This window comes from Babylonia areolata, chromosome 10 (assembly GCF_041734735.1).
Source record: "Babylonia areolata isolate BAREFJ2019XMU chromosome 10, ASM4173473v1, whole genome shotgun sequence".
NCBI classification, from domain to species: Eukaryota; Metazoa; Mollusca; class Gastropoda; order Neogastropoda; family Buccinidae; genus Babylonia; species Babylonia areolata.
Window position 1 is genome coordinate 2573519 of NC_134885.1, and position 10655 is coordinate 2584173.

General features: G+C 39.8%; 1 protein-coding gene across 3 annotated transcripts in view; it reads right to left on the bottom strand.

The window, feature by feature from the left end:
* Positions 1 to 10655, bottom strand: part of LOC143286710 (prestin-like) — a 54292-nt gene that overhangs the window by 23555 nt on the left and 20082 nt on the right. Inside the window, exon 1 of one of the 3 annotated variants that reach the window (XM_076594400.1) lies at positions 8262 to 8399. The exons of the other annotated variants lie outside the window; for them this stretch is intronic. The gene's annotated coding sequence lies outside the window, so the exon portion shown is untranslated. Of the gene's footprint in view, positions 1 to 8261; positions 8400 to 10655 lie in introns of those variants that run through there. 3 annotated transcript variants of the gene reach the window in all.

A 10655-nucleotide genomic window follows, 5' to 3' on the forward strand; every position in this document is an offset into this window, starting at 1 on the left:
AGGTTGGAATGGGAAGAGAGAGAGGTTTGAAGGTTGGAATGGGAAGAGAGAGAGGTTTGAAGGTTGGAATGGGAAGAGAGAGAGTGAGAAAGGGAATAAGAAAGAATGGAAAGGGTCGTAAATAATATATATATATATATATATATATATATATATATAGAGAGAGAGAGAGAGAGAGAGAGAGACATATACATATATATAGAGAGAGATAGATAGATAGAGATAGATACAGATGTGTGTATCTGTGTAGATATATAGATAGAAGGATATATATATATATATGTTGAGAGAGAGAGAGAGACAGACAGACAGACAGACAGAGAGAAACAATGAAAAAAATCTTTATTATCGTGGGTAATAGGTACGCAAGCAACATGCTTTGTTTTTTGTTGTTGTTGTTTGTTTGTTTGTTTTACATCCAGCTCTCGCCTTAAAGAGGGAATAAAGCTGAAGAAGCAAAAAACGAGCCAAAGGAAATAAATTAAAACACAATCAAGATACAGTCAACCCCATCTCCCGTGATCCCACCATTCACAACCATTCACACACACACACACACACACACACACACACACACACACACACACACACACACATGTAAAACAGACAGACAAACAGAAGTAAGGAAGCGAGAGGGAACCCCCAAAGCATCAAAAACAATACTGGATTTCAGGTGACTCCCAGCTTTTTGAATAGGTATACCTACCTTTTTTAGATTATCTTTAAAGTTGTTGTGGTCATAGTTGACCATGGATAGAGTATATCCGACCTAATGTCTAACTGGGCTGTCTGCTTGGACCAAGCAGCGTCGCCTGTGACTGTAGAGACCGATGCGAGAGAGACAGTCTCTGTCGCAGCGATCACATGTGTAAGCTGATGCTGGTCTGTCGGCTGCCGTCCCTTTTCTGCGAGCTCGCTTTTCTGCTGCAGCAGCTGACAGTTTGTCCTCACCAATCCGTAGCTGATTCTTGAGAGTGCTTCTCCATCCGTTGCGGTCATCTGCAAGGTCCTCCCAGGACCCCCCAGTGTTGATCTCAAGCGCCTTCATGTCACGTTTGCAAACGTCTTCGTATCTCAGCTGTGGGCGGCCGATGCTTCTCTGCCCCGTGGCGAGCTCTCCATATAGGATGTCTTTTGGGATGCGACCATCTTCCATGCGGCGAACGTGGCCCAGCCAGCGCAGCCGACGCTGTCTCATGGTCGGGAGGCCAGCACGAGTCAGGACTTCGGTGTTTGTCACCGTGTCTTGCCAGGAGATGCCAAGTATGCGCCGTAGGCTTCTCAGGTGGAAGGTATTGAGCCTTTTCTCCTGACGAGCATGTGTGGTCCACGCCTCACTGCCATACAGCAAGGTGCTGAGGACACAGGCGTTGTATACAGCCATCTTTGTCTTCGTGGTCAGCTTGGGATTTAATGTTATGGTAAGTACTCCTGCTGTACAATGAGACTAAACCTAAAAAGGTCAATTTTTGGAAGAAGTACTATCAACCTTTGTACATGTCTTATGTTGTTAACTGGGAAATTATTTATACAGCTGAAGGGGATGCGTAGTCACATGCTACTTTATGCACAGAAAGAAAACAAACAGCCTTATTGTATTTAGGGTTGAATTCCAGGGAGTGCTAGGGGGCTGGAGAAAGAAAGAGAGAAAGGGGAGAGAGAAAGACAGAAAGAGGGAGAGAGAAGTAAAGGGAGAGTAAAAGGAAGATGGGGAAAGAGAGACAGTGAGGGAGGAGAAGGAGAGGGTGGAGGAAGAGAGGGTGGGGGGGAGAGAAAGAGAGGGAGGGGGAGAGAGGGAGGGAGAGAGAGAAAGAGAGAAAGTGGGGTGGAGAAGGAGGGGGTGGGAGAAAGAAAGAGAGGGTGGAGAAAGAGAGGGAGGGGAGAGAGAAAGAAAGTGGAGAAAGAGAGGGAGGGGGAAAGAGAAAGAGAGAAAGTGGGGGGAGAAGGAAGGGTGGGAGAGAGAAAGAGAGGGTGGAGAAAGAGAGGGAGGGGAGAGAGAGAGGCAGGGGAGAGAGAAAGAGAGGGAGGGGGAGAGAAAAGAAGAGAAAGAAAAGAGAGAGAGAGAGAGATGGGATGTGGGGTGGGGGAGACAGACAGACAGAAACAGAGACAGAAGGACAGACAGATAAAGAGACAGACAAAGACAGACAGACAGAGGGAATCACAGAGAGAGATTAAGAGAGAGAGAGAGAGAGAGACAGAGAGAGAGAGGAGAGAGAGAGATAGGAGAGAGAGAGAGAGAGAGAGAGAGAGAGAGAGAGTATGAAATCGAGTTGACACAGAATCACAACAGTGGTTGCTGGAAAAAAACAACACGCCCCTCCCCCTTTTGAATAAGAAAAGAGTCAACAACACAAAGATAATGATGACGACGACGACGATGACGACAATGACAAGCCTCATAAACTGCCGACGTTTCAGACCAATAAAGCACACTGTTCACACGCCCCTGTGATGACCTGTGATAAAGTACATAGACATCAAATGATTCAATGGCCGAAGCTCCATCCTTCCTGTCAAAATAAATGTCACCTGGACGTATAGCAGAAACCACGGGGCGGCATTCAAGACAAAATTCATTTTGCCTTCAGGCAAGTTGTCTTTGACATGGTTGGGACCCGTGGGTACAGTTTACCTTGAAGGATAAGTTATCTTCGTATTCAAGACACACGGGGTTTGCTCAGACAGCTAACCCATCGTCTTTTTTTTTTTTTTTTTTTTAAAAATCCCTACAACAGCTCGGAACATTGTGGAGAGAGTTTGCAAAACACGTGCTATCCGTAAAGCACGCCTGTTTTCCCTTAAAAAAAAGAAAGAAAAAAAAGAAAGAAAAACGCTGCAAAAGGATCCGCCATATTTACCTCTGCTTCGTGGGCAGTCACCCTTGGCAGGTAGTAAGGGAAAATTGCCTTCGGGGTTTGTAGACACGCGGGTAGACTCTTGTGTTCATGACTACTGGATATTGCTTACCCTCGGGCAGTTTGCCTTGCCTCAGGCAGATTACCTGCAGGTACACATTTACCCTCAGGCACGATGTTCTCTTGAATACCGCCCCAGATAGGTATACATAGCAACTGGAAGGAAAACTGGATTCAGTGTTTAGTGAGTCTTCCCAGAGAGAGAGAGAGAGAGAGGGAGAGAGAACACTAAACACTGAAATGTTTAATATCATTAGCTGTAAAGCTCTTGTGACATAGCAGGTACAAATTGGAACAAAATGGTAGTGGAGTGATGGCCTGGAGGTAACGCATCCGCCTTGGAAACGAGAGAATCTGAGTGCGCTGGTTTGAATTATGGTTCAGCCGCCGATATTTTCTCCCCCTCCACTAGACCTTGAGTGGTGGTCTGGACGCTAGTCATTCGGATGAGACGATAAACTGAGGTCCCGTGTGCAGCATGCATTTAGCACACGTAAAAGAACCCATGGCAACAAAAGGGTTGTTCCTGGCAAAATTCTGTAGAAAAATCCACTTCGATAGGAAAAACAAATAAAAAACTACACGCAGGAAAAAATACAAAAAAATGGGTGGCGCTGTAGTGTAGTGACGCGCTCTCCCTGGGGAGAGCAGCCCGAATTTCACACAGAAAAATCTGATGTGATAAAAAGAAATACAAATACAAATACAAAAAATGGTACAAAACAGATGAAATGGAACAGAAAATGTGAGAGGACAATAAAGTGACCTGTCATATGCAGCAGGAATGTCTGTTACCAACTGTGCTGAACTGAGTGGAAGGGCTAGGTTATCTCCCTTCCACCACGTGGCTTGTACCTCTGAGCTATGTGGGGACCCAAGTTGATTAATGTCTTGGAATGTCTAGAACTAATTAATGAGGGGTTGTAAGCGTCCTTTGTTAATTTTCCCGCCATTAGAAGTGTGGGAATATCTTTCTTTATTCTTGTATACCAACCTAACTTGGCCTAGTTGGTAAGAATTCTTATTTATTTTTTTTGCTTTTGGTTAGAGTTTCAGAAAATTTTATGTTTCTTATTTTGTGAATAATAGTATTGTTGGGACTGAATCTGAGGGTACTACATCGTATTGAGGAAGGATGAATATAGTACCTTGGGCATCTTCTTAGAGCCCTGGGTCACTTTGGCTCCAGCCACTGGAGAGACTACATCACAGAGCGAGCAGGTGCTTTGTGGAAGGGGAGAGACTGGGGTATGTGAGATTTTTCTCTGATATGAATTCGGTCTTGGCTGTCTGCAGGAAAACCAACAAATTACAAACCAATTGTTTGGCTGAAGACTGAATTTTGTTTTTTCTTGTTAGGGAAAACATTTTTATGGCATAGTAATTCAGAAGAAAGTCTGACTTTGGAAAATTTGCCTGCCAGGAATTATTAGATATTACTAAAGAGTGTTGTTCATTTTTATTCTGTATGCTGCTATATTAAATGTCTTTTGTTTGCAAGTCTCATACAGACTTTTATGGAGAATGATTTTGTTGTTATTTTTCTTGTGACATAAATTATCATGGAAGAACTATGTTATTTATAAAAGATTGTTAGATGTTCATTTTATTATGAACGGTTTCTAGGTCAGTGATATAGTAAGTTCACTTCAAGAGAAGAATCTTTCATTTACATGTAATTAATTTTTTTGCTGTTGACCACTTCTTGCAAGAACTGATAGTTTATAGGCTGGTGTGCGTGTCCGTTAAAATGTTCGGTATAGCAACACATACCGGGCCTAGGGTTCATGTGTCAAGGTTATTTTGTGACTTTCCGGTAAAAACACAGTTCTAAAGCCTGAAGCGGACATTTGGAACCAGAAAAAAATGTGTTCTTTTGTTGTAAATTGCTGAGAGATGTTAAACGTTTGATGTTTTATGTACTGTTTAAATTGTATTATTTGCTGTAGTTTAGCCAGGAATGAGGCTTTTCAGTTTTTGCTAAGTCAATGTCAGCATAAAGACAGAGTAGCTGACAAAGATTCTGAGTGTGTGTGTGTGTGTGTGTGTGTGTGTGTGTGTGAGAGACTGAGAGAGAGAGAGAGAGAGAGAGAGAGAGCGTTGTGCTAAGCTGAGATCGAAGTGATTTACCAGTGTATAGCAGGTTTCCGATGGTTTGGTTGTTCTCTAATGTCCAGTTATGTTGAGATCTGGACTAGTGATGTTAGGTGCTGATGATTGTCAGCTTGTGCTCAGTGACTCAGGTTCACGGGCAGAATGTGTGTGTGAGGCTGACAGGCAGCGGGCACGAGCGCCTGTGGGAAACATCTTAGTCCTGAGGTGTGTGTTAATATTTTTGTGTGTGTTTGTTTATTGCTGTTGTTTTAAGGACTCATTATGGGGTTGTGTTCACAAAGCCCCATACATTGAATAGTATTTTTTGTTATTTAGGAAAACGTATAGCTACCAACCCGTTGCTAATTAAGAAATATCTTGATTATGGTTTCAATTGTATGTGTTGATATGATTGTCTGTGGAAGAGCTTCACAGAATTCCATGATTTTATCTGTGGAAAAATTCCACTGATTGCTCGCTCATTCCTTCAAACTGCAAGTATTTCCCCTTTTTATGCATTCTGTATACAGTATGTTTTGATGATAAATCTGTAATTTTGTGTAATCATTATTGACTTGCCATGGTCATGTGGACATGGCAGACATTGGTTTACTTCATTGACATTATTTCACCATAATCATGTGGGCATGGTTTGTGCTGTTTCTTATTTTTCTTTTGTTTTACCATGACCATGCGGACATGGCAATATTTGTTTAATCACCATTAATTTGCCATGATCATGTGGACATGGTAGATGTTGTTCTTGTTTTAATAATGTGTTGCCAGGCATGGTAATGAATGCTATTGTTTAATTGCCTTTAATTTGCCATGATCACGTGGACATGGTATACCCTTTTGTTTCGTTGCTATTCATTTTGCTTGTTTTGTTTCTCTTCTTTCAGGTTTTCTTTGTTTTTTGTTTTTTGTTGTGTTTTTTTTCGTTTAAGATTTCGTATGAAATTGAATAAAAATTTGAATGGAGAATTGGACGAGAGTGTGGTACGAGTCTTCATGGGTGCATGGCACGACAACCCCTCAACACCTCGTCCCCCTACATAAAGAAAAACAGATATGGAGCAAAATAAACTACTAAGAGATAAGCGACACTGTGGCACTTTGTCATTTGCTTAACTCTCTCCATACGAACGGCGAAAGAGACGACGTTAACAGCGTTTCACCCCAATTACCATCATCAAAATATTGCAAGCGGAAGGCTCTTATACTGAAGAGGTGAATGTTGACAAAGAATACCACAATTCTGACGACGGAAGCTAAAGGTTGGGTCATTCAGACACCCACTGGACATCCGAGGGGTCTGTGTAGAGGAGAAGAGAGGACTGGCCGTACTGAGTGAGTTAAAAAGTCCATGTGACAGGGGGTACTGTGCCTTTTTTTTCAGTTGTTCGTCGCCAAGGTTTGGACAGTACACACAAAACAAAGTACAAGGTTTGGACAGTACACACAAAACAAAGTACAAGGTTTGGACAGTACACACAAAACAAAGTACAAGGTTTGGACAGCACACAGAAAACAAAGTACAAGGTTTGGACAGTACACACAAAACAAAGTACAAGGTTTGGACAGTACACAGAAAACAAAGTACAAGGTTTGGACAGTACACACAAAACAAAGTACAAGTTTCGGACAGCACACACAAAACAAAGTACAAGGTTTGGACAGCACACACAAAACAAAGTACAAGGTTTGGACAGCACACACAAAACAAAGTACAAGGTTTGGACAGTACACACAAAACAAAGTACAAGGTTCGGACAGTACACAGAAAAAAAGTACAAGGTTTGGACAGTACAAACAAAACAAAGTACAAGGTTTGGACAGTACACACAAAACAAAGTACAAGGTTTGGACAGTACACAAAAAACAAAGTACAAGGTTTGGACAGCACACACAAAACAAAGTACAAGGTTTGGACAGTACACACAAAACAAAGTACAAGGTTCGGACAGTACACACAAAACAAAGTACAAGGTTTGGACAGTACAAACAAAACAAAGTACAAGGTTTGGACAGTACACACAAAACAAAGTACAAGGTTTGGACAGTACACAGAAAACAAAGTACAAGGTTTGGACAGTACACACAAAACAAAGTACAAGGTTTGGACAGTACAAACAAAACAAAGTACAAGGTTTGGACAGTACACACAAAACAAAGTACAAGGTTTGGACAGTACACACAAAACAAAGTACAAGGTTCGGACAGTACACACAAAACAAAGTACAAGGTTTGGACAGTACACAGAAAACAAAGTACAAGGTTTGGACAGTACACACAAAACAAAGTACAAGGTTTGGACAGTACACACAAAACAAAGTACAAGGTTCGGACAGTACACACAAAACAAAGTACAAGGTTTGGACAGTACACAAAAAACAAAGTACAAGGTTTGGACAGCACACACAAAACAAAGTACAAGGTTTGGACAGTACACACAAAACAAAGTACAAGGTTCGGACAGTACACACAAAACAAAGTACAAGGTTTGGACAGTACACACAAAACAAAGTACAAGGTTCGGACAGTACACACAAAACAAAGTACAAAATATCATATAATAATTATTTGACCATGTAACATCGAAACACATCATATCAATACGAACACATAACAAAGTATATATAAATCATTCAATGATTATTCAAGCATGCTTAAATGGGGGGGTGGGGGGGGAGAGAGAGATATGTTTAATGTCATTAGCTGTATAATTCTCGTGTAAATCAGAAAATAATGGTGAAAATAATAAAACAAAATGGAACAGAAAACAACAGACTCAGAGTCAAATACACTAATATGTTAAAAAAAAACACACAAAAAAACCCCACAACAAAAACAGATACTTTGACACTTTACTGCAATTAGACTAAGAGAGAATTGAATAAATTTTATTTTCTGAGGGTAATACAATAAGCAAAATAATGGGTTTTTTTTCATGCTGCCCTCGAAGGCGAAACAGTAACATAAACAAAGGGGTGGGGGTGGGGGTGGGGGGATCATTATATCAGTACAGCTTGCATCTTACAGTCATGGATACATGAATGGTAATTTAACAATTACAACACTAAATAGAGGAGAATAAGAGGAGAGAGATATATAAGGGGAGAGAGAGAGAGAGAAGTCTACATAACCCAGTTGTGTATAGTATGGACATATATTGCGAATATTCAGCTTTCTCAATTTGGTATTCAATGTGAATTAAAAAAAAACAAGATAAAAAAAACACAAACTTACCACAAATGAGTTCAACCCTTGCTTTGACTCAGTTTTTGCACATAAGCCGGCAGTGACGGAAATTGTGGTGATAAAAACTTTTCATCTGTCTCTGACAACTTGAAAGGTTCGGCTGTGACTCGAAAAGATTTGGCAAAGAAACTGAAACACACACTCACAGTCACACACACACACACACACACACACAAAGCGCGCGCAGTCACACACGCTTGCTCACACGCCGAGTCCAAGGGACATAAGCGTTGCTGCCTGACATTATGTGCTGCTTATTCCCCTTAGGTCACCGCGCTCTCCTTCACCCCCTCCTCCTCCCCGTGCCCCCCCCCCCCCCCCCCTCTTCCTCCCCCCGCCTTCCTCTCTCTCTCTCTCATACACATCCACGCTCTGACACTAAGAAATACAACCTGCGCGGTCGCACACATCAGCACACACGCCAGAATTGTTGATTAATCGTTGATTCACGCCCCCTCCCCCCCGCCCCTCCCGCCCCACGCGCCCCCCCCCCCCCCTTTTATGTATTTCTGTGAACACCGTGCTTTAATTTCTATTCAGTATTGTGCAGTGTAGACCCGATTCAGGGCGGGGACTGGATGTAATTAAAAAAAAAAAAAAATATATATATATATAAAAAGCACACCAGTGCTTATCTATTATCCTCGAAATAAAGAATTTTGTCTTGTTTTGTCTTGTCGTTTTTTTTTCTTCCCCACCTGACTCTATTAGATCCCACCCCCCACCCAAATGTGTGTGTGTGTGTGTGTGTGTGTGTGTGTGTGAAGTCAAGTCAAGATTTTATTTCATGATGGAAAATTGAATAAGCAACAATTGCTTTTTGTTTTTGCTTTTTAAAAAATTTTTTTACATCAAGCCACCAATGAAAAAAACAACAACAAACCCCCCCCCCCCCCCAAAAAAAAAAAACTAGAATAAAAAAGGGAAAAAAATATAGGAGAGAGGCAGACAGACAGACAGACAGAGACACAGAGAGAGAGAGAAGAAATAAGCAGATGAAGAGCAACAATAACAACAAAAGGCATATATATATTCATATATATGTACAAGAATATTGTGATAAAGAAATACACATTTGCATTTCCATTCACACACACACACACACACCACTGAACACAAATTCTCGGACACAATTACACCATGCCCATCCCACCCACATACACATGTTCCCCCATTTAGTGCAAAATCCTTGCCAACACAAACATACAAAACATTCCACAATTAATGATAGGAATATTAGACTAACAGATCAAAATTTGTATTATTGTTTATTATTTTCATTGAGGTGATTATTCAGATTTTTCTTAAACACGTTTTTATTTACGATACTTTTCAGAGTGAGTGGGAGATTATTCCATAAATTTCCACCAGAATACAGAAAGCTGGATTTGTAAAGGTTGTTTCTTGGTCTGGGTATGCAGAGCATGTGGTTGTGTCTGTGTTCATTAGTTTTAAAAGTGTTTGCAATCTTTTTTGGAGCATTTCCATATATAACATTATGCATGCAAACAGCTTTGTTGAAGTACAGCCTGTTGTGAAAAGATAACATATTAAGTTGTTTATAGTCCTTTGGGATCAGGGAGTTCGGACACGACACGACAGAGAAATCTGTTGTAACAAAAAGAGTAATACAATACAATACAATAAATACAATACAATACAATAAATACAATACAATAAATACAATAAATACAATACAATAAATACAATACAATAAATACAATACAATACAATAAATACAATACAATACAATAAATACAATACAATAAATACAATAAATACAATAAATACAATACAATACAATAAATACAATACAATACAATAAATACAATACAATACAATAAATACAATACAAAAAATACAATACAATACAACACAACACAATACAATACAATAAATACAATACAATACAATAAACACAATACAATACAATAAACACAATACAATACAACACAACACAATACAATACAATAAATACAATACAATACAATAAATACAATACAATACAATAAATACAATACAATACAATAAACACAATACAATACAATAAATACAATACAATACAATAAACACAATACAATACAATAAACACAATACAATACAACACAACACAATACAATACAATAAATACAATACAACACAATACAATACAATAAATACAACACAATACAATAAATACAATACAATACAACACAACACAATACAATACAATAAATACAATACAATAAATACAATACAATACAACACAATACAATACAATACAATACCAAATCTCGCAAAACACGGTTTCTATTCTATACTTCAGAAGGACAATGGGTACCCATTTCCACCACACCACAAACCCCCACAATCCTTCACACACACCCTCCACACACACACACA